Genomic DNA, 21,416 nt, shown 5'->3' with positions numbered 1-21,416 from the left:
CTCTGGATGTTTCTACTCCAGACTCAGTCCACTGCTTCCGCAGGTCCCCCAAGGTCTGGAATCGGTCCTTCTCCACAATCTTCCTCAGGGTCGGTCACCTCTTCTCGTTGTGCTGCGTTTTCTGCCACACTTTTTCCTTCCCACAGACTTCCCACTGAGGTGCCTTGATACAGCACTCTGGGAACAGCCTATTCGTTCAGAAATTTCTTTCTGTGTCTTACCCTCTTGCTTGAGGGTGTCAATGATGGCCTTCTGGACAGCAGTCAGGTCGGCAGTCTTACCGTCTTACCCATGATTGCGGTTTTGAGTAATGAACCAGGCTGGGAGTTTTTAAAAGCCTCAGGAATCTTTTGCAGGTGTTTACAGTTAATTAGTTGATTCAGATGATCAGGTTAATAGCTCGTTTAGAGAACCTTTTCATGATATGCTAATTTTTTGAGATTTTGGGTTTTCATGAGCTGTATGCCAAAATCATCAATATTAAAACAATAAAAGGCTTGAACTACTTCAGTTGTGTTGTAATTAATCTAAAATATATGAAAGTCTAATGTTTAGCAGTACATTACAGAAAATAATGAACTTTATCACAATATGCTAATTTTTTGAGAAGGACCTGTATACAGTCTGTACACTACTTTAGGTTTATATTCTCATTTTTAGTCCTACTTTATTTTATTTCACTAATACTTATGTTTTCATTGTTTGGGTAACACTTTACACAGGTTTCATTTGTGAGCATTAGTTAACTACATTAGCTAACAACGAACAATGCTTCTACATTTATTGATCTTAGTTATGTTTTTAACATTAGGTACAGTAATGCATTGTCTAACGAACATCATTAACATGAACTATCAATGAGCATTATATTTTTACATCATTTACTAACCTTAGATAATGTTAGGTAATGAATGAGATAAATGAGACCTTATTGTAAAGTGTTACCATTATTCCTCATGCTTGTATTATATTTTATTATATTTAATGCACAGTCTAAGTAGCTGATAACAGGGTTTACATTACACTGCCAATTTTGGCATATTACTTTGTGGGATGAATTAAAATCTAGAATCTTAAATCAAAACAGTATGACTTTTTGAAATTGTGGTGTATGTTTTTGGCAACTATATGGCTTGATATCTCTTAATTGTAGTCTTCTCCTGATTTTATTTTTCTCTATAATGAAGCATTATGGCATAGAATTGATTGAATCAATTTGTTTGTACGTCATTTTAAGTTTCAATTATTTGAGTCCTGCATTTTATTTTATCCAACATACTTTTTTCTTCCACAAAATATGTAGTTAAAAGCTGCTGATCATCAATGTTTATATAAATTATGTTGTTTCTAATTTAATTTTTTGTGTAATTTTAGTCTTCATAGTGTAAATGTATCTTCTCATTCTCAAGTGAATTTGAAATCTAATTTTGTACTAGATACTGTGAACACTGCTCCGTTTGCAAAAGCAATGTGATTAAAATATATATTTAATTATACAGATGCAAAAGCCTCTAAGTGCCGTTTGAAATTGTCTTCTAAAATGAGAATTTTTATCAGGCTCCTATGTGTAGGTTCAGTAAATTAACTTTAATGACGATGAATAGGTTAATTTCATTGTCATTTAAGTGATATAAGTGATCATAAATATAGGAGCCTGATAAAAATGCTAATTTTAGATGAAAATTTCAAATGGCACTTAGAGGCTTTTGCATCTGAACTCTTCATACATACACACACACACACACACACACACACACACACACACACACACATATATATATATATACATATATATATACGCCTCCTTGAACATAGTCTTCTATTTGTTGATAGCTTAGTTACAGGGGCTACTTTTTTAAACGAATAGCTTGACTGTAGTTGAACTATTTTAAATGCTGAGTAGCTTGTATCTGGGGAAGCTACGGTTTCAAAGTAGCTGCTGCATATTAATGCTGTCATGTGGGTTCAATCTATATTGAGGGTTCATGGTAAGTTTGACTGGGCAGAATCAATGCACAGGCACATAAAAGCGAATGAAGAGTGCTGGGCTGAAATCTGCTGAGCACATCAAGCCTTCATTAAAATGAACTGTTACCGCACCTAATTAAAAGTGACATTTGGTAATTTGGGAACATGATGGGTGCCATGAACCTAGCTCTTGTTTAATGACATTCCAGTGGATCATGTCTCCTGACTAACCCCAGTCCTATGGTATCTCTCTCTTTGAACGGCATGCTGGGAAATGCCTTTCAGTCGACCAGGCTCAGGGCTTGCAAAATCGTTAGCCCAACGTCCCGGGGCTATTGTGTTTTCCAGTCGGGCTACCAAAATGTATCACTGGCCTGCCCGACGGGCTAACTTAAATACAGGGCTCCCACGCAGCGTGCGCGCGACCACGTTCTTCTTCCGCCGCGGACGCGCAGAAGAAATAATGTGCCTTGCGCACACAAAAATTAGTTGGGAAGCCATTTGATTGAATGCCGCAGTAAAAGGGAAAGAATAGCAATGCTCGGGCAAACCACAATAGAGCTGATGTCACGACAGCGTTAGAACCAGTGAATGTGGTTTACAGGTTTCATAGAAAGAGAACGATGTGCACCAAATGAGTCGCTGTAGAAACTGAATACTTCAATGGTTGCCGTGCGCTCAACACGAGAGTCAATGCAAACGCAATGACGTGAAATAAAACGTCCTCATGTATTAAAGAAGAGTGGCTTGATTAAGTGATGGAAATAGTGGAGGATGGGCAAAGAACGGTAACAAAACTCTGAGACATGTACAGTCACACACAAGAGTATTGTACAAACTGTACTTCATGATGTTAAGACAGCTATAAGAATTCAGGTGTTCATGTTTTTTTCTTCCAGATGTTTTATTCTTACAGATCTCAGCTTAAGTTTAGCTTCAGTTTGTATTCTATTCTATTCTATTCTATTCTATTCTATTCTATTCTATTCTATTCTATTCTATTCTATTCTATTCTATCAGTTTAAATAGTTTGTTTTGATAATATATTATGTTAGGGCTATATTATAAACCTGATAAATAATTGACCTTGTTTTTGAGTCTTTGACTTTGAGTCTCTTGCTCATCAAGGCTGTATTCATTTAAAAAATACAGACAAAACTGTGATATAGTGAAATATTATTGCAATTTCTAATATTGGTTTCCTATTTTAATACCTATACTTTAAAATAGCATTTATTGCTGTGATCAAAGCTGTACTTTCAGCATCATTACTCCAGTCTTCAGAGTCCCATGATCCTTCAGAAATCTTTCTAATATTCTGATTTATTATCAGTGTTGAAACTGTTGTGCTGCTTCATATTTTTTTTTGGAACCTGTTACTTTTTTCTTTGATTCTTTGATTAATAAAACGTTTAAAAGAACAACATTTATTCAAAACAGAAATATTATCTAACAATAGAAGTCTTTACTATCTATTTTATCCATTTAACATCCTTGCTGAATAAAGTTTACTTAACCTTCTTTAAACTTTTTTAAAGTATCTTTAAAAAAGAAAGAAAAATTTCTGACCCCAAACTTTTGAATAGTTTATATTGTAACAAAATCTCTGTTCTTTTTAACTTTTTATATATATATATATATATATATATATATATATATATATATATATATATATATATACATACATATCACAGGTCCCAAAAATACAGTATATAAAAAAAAAAAAAAAAAGCAGTACAACTGTTTCCAACATTGATTAAAAATCAGCATATTAGAATGATTTCTAAAGGATCATGTGACTCTGAAAATACTGCTTTGCTTCACAGGAATTAATTACATTTTAAAGTATATTAAAATAGAAAATATTTATTTGAAATTGCAATAATATTTCACAATATTATTTTGTGAAATAATATTCAGTATTTTTTAATCAAATAGATACAGCCTTGATGAACATAAGAAACCATTAAAAAACTATTGATCCAAACTTTTGAACTGCAGTGTATTGTACAGTAAAAATGTTAGTTATGTTAAAATGTAATTAGTTACATCAAGGGTCCAATCGAATAGAAATAGCACATTAAAGTTAAAAGTTACACACGTTTTTGTGAGCATGCTGTACAGGTCTGGTATAAAGAATGCTTTTGCTCCGGTGCCCGAAATGTCCGCCCGATAGAGAAAAGTTTTGTTCAGCAAGAAAAAAAATGAGGGAACATTGCTCCCACGGGTCCTTAAATTTGATACAACTAAACTCAAGAGTTTTTAAGGCCTTAGACAGTTTTAAATGCGTTAAATGGTATAAGAAATAATTTTTCAAATTGCCTTAAATAGATTTTTAAGAATTCTGCAGATACCTTGTAAATAGTAAAATAAAACTCTTTCCTTGATATTTGTTGATATTTGTGTATTGAAAATGTTTTTGATTGACATTTATGGTCTTTATTTCATTTGGGCTAGTTAAATTAACTTTCGGGCTACCAAAATCCGAAGAGTACCTGCCCGAAGGGTTACCAGGGATTTTGAAATTTTGCGAGCCCTGAGGCTGAAATGGAGGAAAAGGGAAAACAAGTTGCCGGAATTTCAGTTGTATTGATTTTGTCTGCACTATAATAATGTCTTCCTGGGGGCATTAAATCACTCTGATTGTTAGACTGTATATTTTATGAAGGGCACAAAGCCCCATCAGACCATGGGAAGGAGCGTGTGCACGTCTGAGTAGTTCAAGATATCCGCAGGTTGTCCTGAGCACATATAGGAGTCTCCTGTTGTAGACATTTGAATATGAAGGGGAAGTTTCACTAAAGTACTAATCCAGAAGGTGATGCCGATGTGGTTTTCTGTTAAGATTAGCCCACCTTAGCCAAAAATATTCAAAGAAGTAGGAAAAAGTGGCTTATATTATTCAGAGCTCTATCTGCACTCGAAGGCTCATGAGCACAAATGTTTTTAAGGTATAAATCCGACAAGATTTGAAAACAAAATCATGTTGGAGTTGAATCATGCGAGTTGGAGGGTATGTGAGCGAGCGATGAGTAAACACTGTGCTCAACTTCCAGAAAATACCAAAGAGCAAAGTTTAATGAAGTAGAAGATCGTTTTTAAATGTGCTGAACAGTTATTTGAATTTCTTGTTGCTTTGCAGATAATTGTGTTTATTTGTGGATAGGAGAGGAAACGCTAATGCTCGTACTGTATTCATAAATCTAATCACATATTACTGAATTTTAATGCTCATAGTGAGACAAATATAGAAGTGAATTATTTATAATAATCAGTTAGTGAACTTGTGTTCCCTGACATTCACATGGCATTTGTTTTTCACACTGTGATCTTCAGAAGTTTATTGGGGATTTTTAATGTTTGATTTTGTTCAATTCCATAACGTTACAGTAGCCGTTCTTGTCAAGAAAACCATTTTAAATTGAAACCACATTAAATTCTCCGTTCAGGGCATCTATGAACAAACGGCTATTCGTTTCATCCCGTTCCTTTAAACTTTCCACTCTCATTGACAGAAATTGACTGCTGGGCCAGTAGCAATCATTCATTCCTTTGCCAGTCAACCTCTCTGACAGCAGTAAATAACTTAAGATAAGGCAAGAACGTGCCTGACCTGTATCAGTGGTGCTCTTAAAGAAAACCGGTCTTTTTGGTTCTGGGAGGTCTGAATAAATCAGCCATTTTCTGTGTTTTGATGTGGAAGTGTACAATAAATCATGCTCCCTACAGAGTTAACAAATTATCAGTATAAAACATTGTCATTTACTATAATATATGCAAAGGCCAGGGCGTGTAACAAAGCGTTCTAATGGAGTGAAATACATGACCACTGCCTTTTTGAGGTGACAGCAGTTGTAAGTCTTGCTGTCAGAATGTAGAATTTAGAGATTCAGCAATATTAATCTTCTATTCCAATTTGTCTAAATAAATTATAACACTAAAAAATAAAATCAGTAATTTTACATTAGTGGATGTAGGCATCAATAAATTATAATGTACACAGTGTGAAAATTTAGTAAAGACTACACTGTTATTAAATGATTCGTTTTTAAGGTTAACCTTATGTCAACGCTGGATGAGGGCAAAGTAAACGTGAAAATAAAGATATGAGCATGAACAATTAAATACCCAATATTCATATGAAATGTTTTGTATTTACCTTCATGCATTTGGCAGACACTTTTATCCAAAGCAGCTCAAGATGCACATTTTATCAGTTCACGCATTTCCTGGGATCGAACCCGCAATCTTAACGTTGCTAGCACCAGTGTTTTGCTAATATCGACCAATTTCAATATACCGTTTTGTGCATTCCAAATTGAAACTGAATTATTTTGAACAGTAAAGTTGACTACATTTTTTCACAAATATTATACATGTGTTTATGTTTTCAATTAGTGTCACAGTTGGGGAGATGGTAACAGCAGCACTCTTTATTTGACTTTAATATATACATTTTAAAAAGAAGTTGTAGATTTGAAAGCAACTTTTTTTTAGTTTAAATATTATATGAAAGTTTGAGATGCACCATGCAAAAATCCCTAATGCATGAAATACTGGCTGGTACCAGCTTGTACAATTGCCCTTATAATGATTTCTTCTCCATTTTTATCCTAGAACTGCTTTGAATATTACACAGCTTAACCGGTTCTCTCGCTGGTTAACAGTGGACATCTTCAGGCAATATACTAAAGATCCAATAGTAGGCAGTGCAGTATATGTCAACTGAATTTGTGTGATACTAGGATACATTGCATGTGTTACATGTTTTTCACTCAGCAGATGTATGCATTACTACAGTATGGATTATGGATTTATATACATGGCACAAAGTAGATGGGAACGTGAAGAATATCGATAATACTTATTGGTTTTCTGAGACAGATTGGTTCCCATGGTGAAAGACTGATTTTCCCTTGGAGCCTCCAGTCTTTCTTGTATTTTTGTTTCCTACAGATTGAGCTGACTGGGACTGTAGGACCACCCTAGGCTTCTTGGTAATTAATATTGTGAAAGGTGAGACATCAAACGTGTCTAGTCACCTGCTGTGATATTACATAATTATATACTGAAGCTTTGATACTTAAAAAGACAAAATTTTTAAATAATTAACACAAACCTTCACCCAATTATTTCTTCATTTTAAATCACTTTAAATCACTGGCGTTTTGCTGGCCAGTATGGCAGGAAGTAAATTTGCCTTTCTAGTTAAAAATTACAGTTATATTCTTTGTATTTATTTTAATTCCACTTTGTTACATTCAAAATTCAGTTTAAATTCTTCATCTTGTTTGATACTTCAATTAAAATGAAGGAATCTAAGTGAAAAGTAGAAAACATTCTCAATGCACTTTTGAATGGTGCACCACCCTGGAGTGAACATTGTTTTAAACATATTTGCAAATAGACTATTTGTAACACTTTAATTTGATGGTCCCTTTTGAACATTCTCTTGACACTAAGTAACTTTGCACCTACATGTCAACAAACTCTCAGTAGAGTATTAGTAGACTGTCTGCTTCACGTCTACTAACACTTTGTTGTGATGGCATCTCAACTGACTGTAATCACAACACTGTACAAGTACATGTCAACTTATTCTAACCCAAACCCTACCAGTCTACTAATACTCTACTAACACTCTAATGAGAGTTAGTAGATATGTAAGTGCAATGTTACTTATAGTCAACAGAATGTATTAAAGGGACCATCAAAATAAAGTGAAACTGACTATTCATAATGTATATTACCATTTAAAACTTTGGGGTCATTAAATTTCATTAATGTTTTTGAAATATGTCTCTTATGCTTACCCAGACCACATGTATTGATCCAAAATAGCTGCAAAACTGTATACTGTGAAAATATTATAACAATTTATAATAACGTTTTTCTATTTGAATATATTTTATAATGTAATTTATTTCTATGATGGCAAAGCAGGCTTCACTTTTTTCATCATTCTTCAGAAATCATTCTAATGTGCTGATTTGGTGCTCATGAAACATTTGTTATGATCAATGTAACATTTTTTTTGCTGCTTATTATTTTTGTGGAAACAGGATTCTTTTTTTGTGTGGAAGCTTTAAGATTCCTCTAGTCTTATATAAATCAGAAATCTCTTGTGATATAATAAATGTCTTTACCATCACTTTTTGATCAATCGATGCTGAATGAAATATTAATTTAAAAAAAAATCTTTCTGACGTCCACAACCTTTGAACGGTAGCGTAGATGTAAACATTTTGCACATTAAATATTGTTGATGAAAATGATGATCAATTTAAACCTATTGTCACTTAAAAAACTCTCCACAGCTGAATAAAGAGACATTGAGAGAAGAGTTGCAGGCTGAACAGTGTTTGATCTATATAGTGTTTGATATATTCTGAGGTCAGGGTCTAACAGTGAGCTCCGGTGGCCAAACTCTGCCAGCACTTTAATCTCTCCTCACACACTGAGTGCTCGACCCTCCCTGCTCCTAATTGGTGTTTTGCTCTTTGCCTCAGGCCAACAAATTGACTAACTGACCTCAAAAAATTGTGGCCACTGCTCTCCAGTTTTTTCAAAAGTAGAAAGTTTTGGGGGCCAGACATCACATTTATATGTGCAGACAGGAGAAACCCTTGGCCTATTTTCATTTTTCACCCCCGTCAACTCTAATAGTACTCTTGGCCAGCCTTGACGGATGAACATAAGGTTTGCTGGGTATTTATTTAGTGCTTGTTTGTGATTGCCTTCAGATATTTAGTTTAGAGGACACTCTCTGCAATATCTTTTTAAGCGGGATGTCAAACCTTGCATCCAGACGGAAGAAAGCAATTTTATGATCTCATTACAAATATGAAGTACATTTGCCTTACAGCCGCTTTCATCTCCATCTCAATGTCATGGAAGAGCTGTTTGTCCAACAATGGCCACGTGGCTCAGTGTTTGCTGAGATCTGCTTTTTTTCTGTCTCCCTGCAATGACTTGACATTGATACATCGGTGCTTGCCAGAGGCAGAACCTGCCAGACAAATATGCAGGAATGTGTGAATGTTGACCAACGAATATTACATTTGTCTTGTCTTTTAGCATGTGTAGCACTTAAGTAAACAATCACGTACATCAGATTACTGTAATAGAAATGATAAGAACTGCAATTCAACTGTATATTTCCATATTTGGAAACTCTTATCACTATGTGTGTGTGCTTGTGTATGATACTGTATATCCTCACCAATACTGCATTTATTTGATCTAAAATACAGTTATAAAGTAATATTGTGAAATATTATTACAATTTAAAAGTTTTCTATTTTATATATTTTAAAATGTAACATCAAAGCTTAAATTTCTGTTTAAAAGTTTGGGATCAGTAAGATTTTTATTGCTTTAAAAATTATATATTACATATTAAATTATAATAACGTATATTAAAATAGAAAACTATTATTTTAATATGTAATATTTTAGAATATTACGTTTTTTACTATATTTTTGATCAAATAAATGCAGCCTTGATGAACATGAAAAATCTTACTGAGTCCAAACTTTTAATATTTATCTTTATTAATAGGGCAGTACTGAGCAGACAGGGAAGTGGGAGTAAGTCCAGATTCTCTACTAGTTGCTCTACAGACGCACTTCTTAAACTAGGTCTGTTTCAGATAGCCAGGGGGACTGTAGAAAATTTTACAATAGAGAACAAAAATCTCACTAGACAACCATAGCAAGCCATATGATAGAGTGTAACAGTGACCGCTCACTTTTCTAGTGGCTTGGGTTCCAGAAATATATTTCCTATTCTTTTTCTCCATTGACAAATTAAAATTCCTTAAAGCGATAGAAAAATTCTATGAAACTTCTGTCAACATTTACTCCCCGTCGTGTCATTCCAAACTTGCATGACTGACTTCTGAGGAGCATAAGAGAAGATATTCGAGAAGTGGTTCAAGTGCAAGTTTATATTACTTGCTGTGGTTTTGCAATTTTTTGTTCTCAATCAAAAAAGAATTCCATTTAATTTGAATATTCTTAGAAAATAAACTTTTGTTAAGAACGGTCTCAAAAATAAAAATGGAATCAGTTCCCCCCACACTCTTTATACAGGGGTCTGTGAACAGTTTGGGCTTAGAAAAGGGGTCAAAAACAGTTCACATACCCTGTGCCACTATACAGGAAAAATAGAGATACTAGATTACTAGTGAAACTCCAAACAAGAAAGAATCCATGCAATATGTGTTTTTTTTATTTGCACAAAGTACTCTTCGTAATGCAGGATTAAATGGACTGGCATCTGTAAACACATGTCAGATCACTGGTATCCAAAAAAAAAAAACTGTGAAAGAATCAGTGCTTGTTTCTTCCACAAATAACATCAAATGTAAGACAAAGACCATAATCTCCTTTAAATATGCACATGCAGAGAGCATCCCAAAGTGCTCTTATATGGATAAAAATACAAATGCGCAAATCTTATCCTAAACAGATCTTCTAACCCCACATACTGTGTGTCTTCCACTTTGCATTTCCAAAAGCCACAACAGAAACCGAAAACCATGAAAGCTGCCTATTCTGGTCTTGAAACAGGTATATTTGAAATGTAGTCCTGCTGGCGAGACCAAAAGTGCAGCTGCACAAACAGTGCATTATTTCTCATTCCCTCTTTTCTGTCTGGTTACTCACCGGCTCCCACTGGACACAGATAGTGCTTAGTCACACCCTCGTGTAGCCACGCTAATTAGCCTCACCATAGCAACTGTATCTTAGTGATAACAAACCTCTTATTGAGAACTCCCACAAATTTACAGTTCTCGTGTTTCTTTTTTAGCTCCATTCTTTCATCCCTACATTGTAGGAGTCTATATCCGCCGCTCATGAAAACCCAGAATCCCTGGGTGATGTGGGAGAACATTGTTTTTCCTTAACGAAGAGTGTGCTTGTATAACGTGAAGACTCTTGGAACGGTTTTTAAAAAATGTTCTTTTATGCTTGCATGTTTACAAATTAACCACCATAATACATACAGTGTTTTTGTTTAATTCTCAATGTAGGTATATTCAGAAAAAAGCAGATCTATAATCCTTCCTCTGATTACGCGTAATTCCCAACTCAACTATTTAGGCTTATTTCTTCCGAAATGTGTTGCATTATAATTCTAGCAAAATCTTCGAAGTGCACAATGCAAAAGAGGGTTGAATGAAGTTATTACTTTGTCCACATCGTGAGCTTGTCTCAATGGCCGTACCCTTGACTGCTCTGCATCAAACAGTCCCGACACGCAAAACTCAATGCCTGTTATCTGCTCCCAATTTACTGCAGTCTAAGGGGTAATTTAGGCAGTGCACATGGAGAGTTTTTAAACCATTTTAAAAAATGATGTCACTTTTACTTTGCTCACTAGAGACTACACTAAAGTGGCTCTTAAACTGTCAAACATCCCATGATGCTCTGTTTTTCACAATGATAAGTAACTGTACTTTGAGTGTAACAAATAAGAACATGTCTTTTTTTCTGTGGAGCTGAAAATCTGGAACAAAATATTGTATCCTAATAACATTAACATTCAGAAATGTGAATTACAACAATTGTAATTTGAGAAATGTTTATAAATGAGTTTCTTTTGGCTTCTGAATTGAATGTTTTACAGCTTAATGAACACTGCAGAGTGTATACTGTATGTATACTATTTTTGGTCACACTTTATTTTAAGGTCCAATTCTCACTATTAACAAACCATTAACTATGACTTTTGCCTCAATAAACTCCTAATTCGCTGCTTATTAATAGTTAGTAAGGTAGTTGTTAAGTTTAGGGATTGGGTAGGTTTAGGGATGTAGAGTATGGTCATGCAGAATATGTGCTTTAAGTACTAATAAACTGCCAGTATGTTAATATTAGGCATGCTAATAAGCAACTAGTTAATAGTGAATATTTAATAGAACCCATTTCCACCATGAAAAAAAAAAGAAAAAGTAACTGACTTTTTAATCTCACTATTTTGACCAATTTCCTGTAATTCTGAGTTTATATCTTGCAATTATTATTATTATTATTATTATTATTATTATTATTATTATTTTCTCAGCATTCCGGGTTTACATTTCTGTTTTTTTTTCCACCACGCAAATAAAAAACATAAAAAGGTAATTGTGACTTTTTTTAATTCTCATAATTTTGACTTTTTTTCTTACAATTGCAAGTTACAGTGTATCTCACAATCCTGAGTTTATATTTAGAATTCGGAATTGCGAGAAAAAAGTCTGAATTGCGAGATGTAGACAAAAAAGTCAAAATTGTGAGATAAAAAGTTTTTATGGGTCTAGGTATATCATGCATACAAAAAAAAATGTTTATTTTAAAATTTTATTTTCCCTTTAATTTTCGTCGTGTTTGTTTTTGCATTGTCTGTTTTAACACCTTAAGCTTTGTCAATATTGTAAATGCTAACAAAGCATTCTGCCTCTGACTCCACAGCAGAAATAAGAGCATGTTAGTATGCTATTCCAAACATAGTCTTTGTTGCAGGTTATTATGCTGGAAAGACCAGGGGTGTCAGGGTGTGGCTGGTTATTTATTTATTTATTCGTTTATTTAACAGGGACAATGCAGTATAACATTGCTACAATTTCAAGCAGCCGATGCTCCACATATAGGCTTCTAGCCAAAGGCTAATTTGCAGTTATCATCAAGGAGGCCTATAATGCCCAGAGAAAACCATTTGTATTCCTGTTCAACTGCCACAGCCTGTAATATTATACCTGTAATAATGAAATATGTGCAATTATATATGTTGCTTGGAAAATATTTTTTTTTGCGATAATACAGGGCTACTTTAGAAGAAACAGGTTTTTTTTTTAATTTGCAGAATGGTGCAGTTACAGCATCTACCAGCAGGGCTTGATTGCTTATACTAGCCAGCCAAAACTTGACCTTCTAGTAGTTGCCAATCCTGTCTCATACACCAATGAGAGAGATTTTCTAATTATTGCAATCAGCGACTGGCAGCTGCATTGGTGTGGAGGCAAGGCTTTAAAAAGCCACTTGGCGATTCAGATTAGGGAGTGGGAATGCACATGAAGGCTGTGGATAGAGTAGCTGGTGTTCTGATTGTTGCATTTACCTCGTCCTTGATTTTTCTTTATTTGTCTTATTTTATAATTGCTATTCTTCCTGTTTGCTCACATACTGCTGCTGCACATGATGCATTTGTTTTGAACTTTATGCTCTGTATTAGTGGGTGTTGTGCTTCTGTGACAGCTTAAAGACTAAGCTTGACTTATTTTAATGAGCATTTATTTTCTCACTTGTTTTTGTTCTTTTGTTGTGAACCACCACAGCGCCTGTGCAGGTCATAATAAATTGTCATTTGATGGTAAAACATGTTGAACTTTAGTAACATAGACTTCAGATTGGTTCGTGCCCTTTAAACTTTGAAAAATGTTTTTTTTTTTTTACTTTTATGCCTAGAAGATTAAGTATTGGCTATTACCATGTGTTCCTGTGACAAAAACAAGCTTATTTTCAGGAGAGATTTATATTTTCCAATCTCAGACATGAGCCACATCACATCAGACCAATGTAACTTCATAACGGACACGCTGCTTTTATCGAATTCTTATTTAATATCTCGGACAGATCCATGTGCTACTTCCTGTAGTCATTTCCTGAGGATTTGCTGTGGCTCTTTGTCATATTTTACATGGACACTAATTTGGAAAGTTGATTATGAGGGATGTGTTAAGCTTTTATAGCTGCTCTGAGGTTATTAAATCTAACAAGCACTGTAGTCGACCGTAACCCCCAGAAGCTAAAATCACATCATTTTGGCATTACATATTCTTCATCTATTGTTATCTAAATTTAATAGATTGGAAAAGCTGTCACAATCTGTGGATCCTTTGCGTAATCAAAATTTCAGAGCCATAAAATGGAGTTTAAGGATGTGTGAATGACAGCTAACACTGTTCGTACTATTGTAGATGTTTAAAACACCTATGTTTTTCCTGTCACCAGTGAAAAATGAATAGTTCTGTTTTTGTCCAACCAGGTGTGAAATTACTGTTGTATTTGGCAGTGGTGTATGTGGGTTAATTTACTCTCTGTAGCTTTCAGACTCCCATAGGTCCTCTCTTACATTTGTTCAGCTGTGGAATAGGCTGACGGTGGTAGAGTTGCAACTTTAATAGCCTTATTGAAAGCGAGGGATGTTGTCTGCGGCGGGCCGAGGGTGCATCGTTGTGAAGGGAACGGAAAGCTTTTGGTGATGAATGCGTTCATTGGGTTCCTGCGTTACAGCACGGACATGCTGGCTCTGACATGAAAAGACTAAAAATGCCATATCGAACCATTTCTTACAGAGCGAGAGTAATCTTTTCCTTAAAGCTAGCTAGTCATTTAACATCCTGCTACAGTGCACCTCTTCTGGGAAGTAATCTCTCTCGGCCGCTCTCTCCGCACCCGAGACAATTTCAAGTGTTTGTTGCGAAGCCTTCGGTGCTGGCTTTGTGATGCACCGTTGACTTCTGGATCCCTTTTTATCTATAAATCATTTAGTCATCTGCGGGTTGCAGACTTTTGCAAACAGCAGGCTAGCTTGCAAGGGAAGCAATTAGCGCTAACAGGCATGTTGCCATGGCTGTCTGTGATAATTGTTTTATGAAATGTGATGCTCCCCTTCTTTATGACAGTCTCCTAAATGCCATCAGAAGAATGAGAAGTGGATGCTGCCCAGGTACCTGGAGCTCTACCAAACACTTTGACCACCCTCTGCAGTCATAAAGAGAGGGAGATAGGGATGCTAAGCCCTTTCGTAAGGGATAAATTCTTTCTTTCTTTCTTTCTTTCTTTCTTTCTTTCTTTCTTTCTTTCTTTCTTTCTTTCTTTCTTTCTTTCTTTCTTTCTTTCACACAACTACTGGATGCTCCAAAGTGCTGCACAGCACAGCTAAAATAAAACAAATTAGAAATCACAAAACACAATGTAACAATACCAACCTGGTCTCATAAAAATATGTACCTCTGTGCACTTTTTGTGTGACACCGTTTTTACGTACCTTACTGCACATTTCGCCTCAGTTTCAAAGAGAAATGTCCACTGAGTGGTGCTAAAACACAAGTTCAATACATAAACCCTGGCACATTTTTATTATGTTGATATAGGTACGTATTGCTGTGTTTTTATTACGTTGCTTCAGGAACGTATTGCAGCGGTTCAGAATTCAAATATCTGCCGCTAAAAATTAATGCTCTATCGTGTTGGAAATATGTCCTACACCAAACCCAACCCTAAACCTACCCGATAGTGTTGATAAATGCAAAACTGATATAAAACGTATTTGTTGCTGCAACCGTACTATTTAAACTCTCTTATATTAAGCAGATTTGAACTATTTTGTCGAACCGTAGTTACACGGGATTTCCTGATCAATCCTCCGTTTACTGATGTTGCCTGTCGTAGAGACAGTGAGGGTGACGGATCGGGTCACTATGAATCTGGGGGTGGGTCATGTCCCCCCGTCCCTAGTGCCATCTGCGCGCCTGAGACCAGGTAGAACAATACAATTGACATGGCTAGATAAAAGCTATTGTCAAAAGATGCTGCTGCACATGTGTTTTTTAGTAAATTTTCTACAAGCATTTTCTTTTTATTTATTTATTTAATAGTAAATAATAATAATAATTCTGCAAAACTCCTACATTTTCTACAAGCATTTTTTACATTTATTTAATGTTTTGTTCTATTTTATTTTATTCTACAAGGGCATACTAAATTGATCAAAAGTGACATTAAATAAATTTACTATAATGTTACATAAGATTATTGTGTCAAATAAATGCTGTTTTTAAACTTTTCATCGAAATAATAACAGATATAAGAGAGAGCTTTTTCCACGTATTATAGACCCACTTGGTCTTTCCAGTCAAACCCTCACACAAACACATGCAGGGCACATCCTGCGCAGTGCAGTTATGCAATAAATCAAAATCTATAGCAGGTTCAAAACCACATCCACCCATATCCTCAAATACTAGAGCGGATAAAGGATGTCCTGTTTCAGATCAGTAGCGTGGTATTTGTTTTCTTCCTGAATACTGCCCTTGTGGTGCTTCTATTATGAATGCTTGACTGCACAAAATACTCAGCATACTGTAAATGCCTCCAATGTCAGTCTGTGTGGATTGTGTATTGAGATTTCCATTCGGTTGCGTGTTCCTACAGGCGGTATCCCCAGGGAGAGCAAGTCGATTGCAGGGGGTCCCCGAGGCATGAGCTCCAAGCCTCCGGCGCAAGAACAGATTAAGTCCAAGATGGAATTTCTGATTTGTTTACTCTCTTTTTTTTTTTTTTTTTTTTCTGTTCCGCAAGTGCAAAAGTCCTTACTGCTGTTCCAGTCCTCAGCATTGCTCCAGGCCATTTAATGCTGCAAAGTGCATTTCAGAACTTTTTATTGGGCATCATTTTCGTTTGTGTTTCATTTTTAGCACTGAAAGAGCTTGTTGGCAAGTGTTGCTGATAAACATTGAAGCATCTGCTCTTTTAATGCATAACTGAAAGATGAGCTAAAAGGTTTTTTTCATAGATTAAAAACATGAGAAGCTATTTATATTTAACAAATATTTTAATCCGCAGCGTAAACCAACTAAAATTCTAGTAAACTTCTCACAGGAGTTTTTTTTCTGTTCCATATTTTAGTGAGCTGCCAACCTACTCTGCTTTGTGTCATCATAAGCACATTCCATATTGGATTACACTTTATTTTACGGTGTACTTGTTAAACATGTTACATGTACTATCATAATAACAATAAATTATGCATATTTACATGCAAGTAACCCCAAGGCAAACCCTAATCCTAACCATAGAGTAACTCATGTAGTTAATTAATATTACTCAATACTTAAATTTGTAATTGTAACAAGGACACTTTAAAATGAAGTGTAACCGAAAATGTTGTTAGCTTAGCGATGAGTTAACATGACAACAGCTTTACAGAAAATCATAATGTAAATGTTTATAGTAATAGCTTAATAAATTCATGCTTTATAGTAGCATTTAACAGATTAAATCTGGCTGCCAGTAGTTTACATTAAATGACAATACAAGCAACCAAACAGCTGAGATGTTCTATATATTATATACAGGTATGCGAATACACAGTATGTGTGCAGATAAAGTTGGACATACTGCATATATCCAACTTAATATAAACAGCTGGGTGATAATATTGTTACGTTTTGCAACTAAATAAGTCAAACTGTTACAGTACATTCAAGTAAAGCAATATATACTATATGTATGCAGATACTTTAGAATATAAAACACATTTGTGTGCAGAGTAGTCCAAATTAGTAATTTATGAGGTTCTATTTCAATTAGTATGTAGCAGACAGCAAGGCTGCTCACTAGTTTTTGAAATGGAGCCACTGTTGGTTTGTAAGCCTCAAAACTAGACACGCTAGTGCTTTACTTTGCATTATGAGAAGTCTTAAGGGCGTCAGTTTGTGTGTGAGACAGACAGAGTGAGAGGATAGGATATGAATATATAATAAAATATAAAAGTACCTGCCGGGTAAGATGTGCTTAACGCTGTAAAGTCCTTTAAAATGAATGGAACTGGCAAATGTAAGCTCTGTAATGTTCCTCCGGCACAGATGGCAGACCGAGCTTGTTTAATAGAGACACGTGCAGTCATGCCACAATTGGACCTTTTCAAGCTGACAGGCAATGGCTATCACGAGGGCTTAGAGCAGCGACACGCAATCATCTGCTGGATAAACGTTCAGATTAAAGCACTCTGTAATTCTGTATCGGGCCAGTGTTACAATGTGATAAAGAGGATTTTGGCAGCAAATGCTTCATTACAAATAGCTGTGGTAAATGAACCGTCTGTTTGCCCCCCCCTCTTGTATTTTAGCGTCTTGTGAGCACGGCGGGTGCCCTCGACTCAAGAATTCGATTATTTTCCTATCTCAAATTGACAGCCAGCAGGTGACAACCAATATGAAACTAACCCACTGTGTCATGCAGTTGCAGATTGTTAGGTGGGGCTTTAATGCTCGAGAGGGTTTGGCCACAGTCTAGTCCTGTGGCGCTGACAAAATTAAGGGATTGTTTATTTGATAAATTTAATCTCTGTATTGCGTGTACTGAGCAATTTCTCGTAGAGCGGGAATAGAGCTGGGTGGCCATGGAAACATGGAGGTTCTGTGCCAGAATTACAATTCTGTGAGAGTGTGTGTCGAGTACATGCTAAAAACGCTGCCAGTATGTTTTTTTAAATGAAAATGGGCATGCATTTTTAGTCATTATACCATGTTATACTAATTTTAGTGGTCATGTACTCGTAAAAAGAACTAGGGAGGCAGTTTCTGTCTATAAGAAAATGAATGGAGCATGTTTTATTTCCTCAATATAGTTGGCGTCCTTGCACTGAATGCGTGTGGTCAGCTGAATTGCAAATGAGTTTGAATAAAATCACAGAGGAGATGAAGGTCTGAGGCTATATAACCAAAATGAGTCATAAAGGCAGAAGTATCCCGGCAGCTTAGCCGGGAGTGATGTTGATGTGGTCAGAACTCGCAGGTTAATAGAATGGGACTGTGCACTAGATTAGGACCGTTTACCTTTTAACTGCAATTGTCTCTGCGCCTCTACCTGAAATAAATCACATCCATTGAAATTCATCATTGTAGGGGGAAACCATGACTAAGGGAGAGAAAAAGAGGGGAAAAACAAGCAAGAGCAGCAGACCCCTGCAAAATGCAATTTTATGAGCGCTCTGTCACATTCTATTGCTTTGTCACATTACAACTAAACCGATTCGGCTGAATCAGGATGCAATCAGCACAGCAGGTACAGAGCGGAGGCCTCACCGACCCGGTCTGCCACGGAAAACCCGAGTGAACCGGCGGCCAAGCGGCGTCACATATGTAATTGGCACAGAGACCTCGGGTTTCTCGCTACACATCCATCATCATGAAACTGCTCCGGTTCGGTGCTCCAGGGTCACATGTGCCTTTTCTAGTGCCCAAGCGTGTGCAATGACATATTGACTGTGACATTGCAACCTTTTGCGCAGAAATTTCCAGATAAACTTTTAGAGGAGAGGAAGGTCTGGAGAGGTGGTTGGGAAAAAGGTAATCTGCTTAGATGTCGGACGGAAAAAGGAAGCGTCAGCTTTGATCCTTCTTCATTCTGGGCGGAGGTGTTTGTGGTGCTGAAAACACTATTACACACTACATTCACACAGAAGCAGAATACACTTGTCAGTCATGTCTAATAAATGCAGTTCACACACAGTTCTGTTATGAACAAGAACAACAACTGTATTGTATAACCAAAGACTCACTTAAGAGTGAGTTTGGTTAGCCTCTGCTGTGTGAATGGAGCCAAACTAGACAACATTGTCTGTCATGTCAGACAGTGTGATTACTATGTGCTGTTCATTTCATTTCATTTCATTGCATTTCATTTTTTAGCTGCTGTTGATTAATAAAGACTCGCACTAGACAACTAGTTAAGTGTGATCATAACATTTAACAGATGAACTCGCATCTCGGTTAGACTGTTTAATAAAAAATGTTGTATCAAACAGGGTTGCCAGGTCTGTGTATCAAAACTAGCACATCAGCCAATTAAAAATAGTTCAAAAGTATCCAAACTACCATATCTCAACTATCAAAACTAAAAAAAAAAACAAAACAAACAACTACACCTAAAATACATATTTTTTTTATCATAAGAGTGTAAAATATTTCAATACAATCATTTCAGTCATATACCATTTATGCAATATGTGAAACCTTTAACCCATTGGAAGAGTTTAAAAATAGCCCAATTCTGTGGGGAAAAGACAGACTTGGCAACCCTGGTGCCAACTGTGATAAGATTTTCCAGTGTTAAAGAAATTGTCATCTTCAATATTTAGCCACTGTCATTTTGGTTATTAACTGTGATAACAGAAAAAGGGCTTGACTTCAGTTAGTGGCGTGTTCTTCTAAGCTGTTGTATGAACAGGAAAAATCAAGAGTCACTCCTGGTAGTAAATACGGTGGTCAATCTCATAAGAAAAAGGTTAGACTTTTAACACTTTTCAGTCTCGTCCTCATTTGCCCACCATTAAATGGAGCATTTTTCTTACTAGAACTCCTTTTGATTCTATCTTTTACAAAGTTCCACCCTTCTCTGAGTGATAACAGCCAAAGGTTATACTTCCCTCATTGCATATTCTACTGTTGAACAACAATCACAGATTCTGTAACACTGAACTTATGACCAGGCTTCAGTGGTAGCTTCATGCTGATAAGTCATGAATTGACGGCCTCCAACTTGTTCTGTCACATGCATTTAATTTACTGGAAAAGATTTAATTTTAGATTGAAAGTTCAGGTGAATTTAGTCTCCAAAAAGGTCTGTTTTGCCAAGTCCCTAGCGTGAGGGCAAATACAGCAAAAGAGGATTGTGCATGGGAGTTAGTTACTTAAAGATCAAGACCCCCACAGGCACAGAGGTCCCACAGGGAGTCCTGTTCTTTTGGACAGGTTGCTAACTCCTAGCGCAAATTTGTTCTATTATACAGAGAGAACATTGTGTACTCAATAGTGTTATTCCGTGGAGATCGCAGACAGCCAATGGGTGGCCTACATGTTCCTGGACGGCAGTGAATGAGAGTGAGTTTGCTGTGGGCACAGAAAGCCAATTCACCCCAGCGGAGTCTAAATGCCTCATCACACTCTTTAATTACACTTTGTGCCATTAGTCTGTTTTTCTATCAAAGAATTAGCCTCTAAGAGAAACACTCAGCACTGTGTAAACACTGAATGATAATGAAGAAAAGCTTTTAATGATGTCGCGTCGTGCTTCTGTGGTTTTAACATCCACATTGCTTACTCAATCTTCCATGTTGCGTTCTTTGTGACTAAGACACTGCGCGTCATTGAAGTCATGTACTTTTGTTAATACGTGTTTATAGTAGGTTGTCTGTTTTAACCCTTTCAGGCCTGGTCGGAATCACCTGTTCATTTGTCTTAGAGTTCCATGCAGGATTCTCTCCATTTTCTGAAATTGTTGATGATTGTTGTTTAGGGTTGGAAACAAGGAGGTGATGGGACAGCTGTAGTTTCTCTACACATTGTATTAATGTACTAATATGTTCTCTTTAGGTACAAATATGTACACTTTAGAGGTAAATAAGGTACAAAAGTGTACCTATCGAAAAAGTACTAGCTGAGTGACAGATTTTATACCCTTTTTTACTGAGAGTGGATAAGTGAACACAGTTATTGTTGGATCTTCTAAAGAATGATTGTCTTAATTAGGTTGATTTTTGCACCTATTCATGTGAGCATATTTAAAGGTAAAATAGCATTATTATTACTTTTTTAACATTTACTTTTTAATAATTTACAATAATTTAATAAAATGACCCTTTTGCTAATTAATCCAGTGAATTAGCATGAAGA

This window comes from Barbus barbus (genome assembly GCF_936440315.1).
Source record: "Barbus barbus genome assembly, chromosome: 17".
NCBI classification, from domain to species: domain Eukaryota; kingdom Metazoa; phylum Chordata; class Actinopteri; order Cypriniformes; family Cyprinidae; genus Barbus; species Barbus barbus.
The sequence above is the reverse complement of the archived record's forward strand: the minus strand, read 5'-3'. Positions refer to the sequence as shown.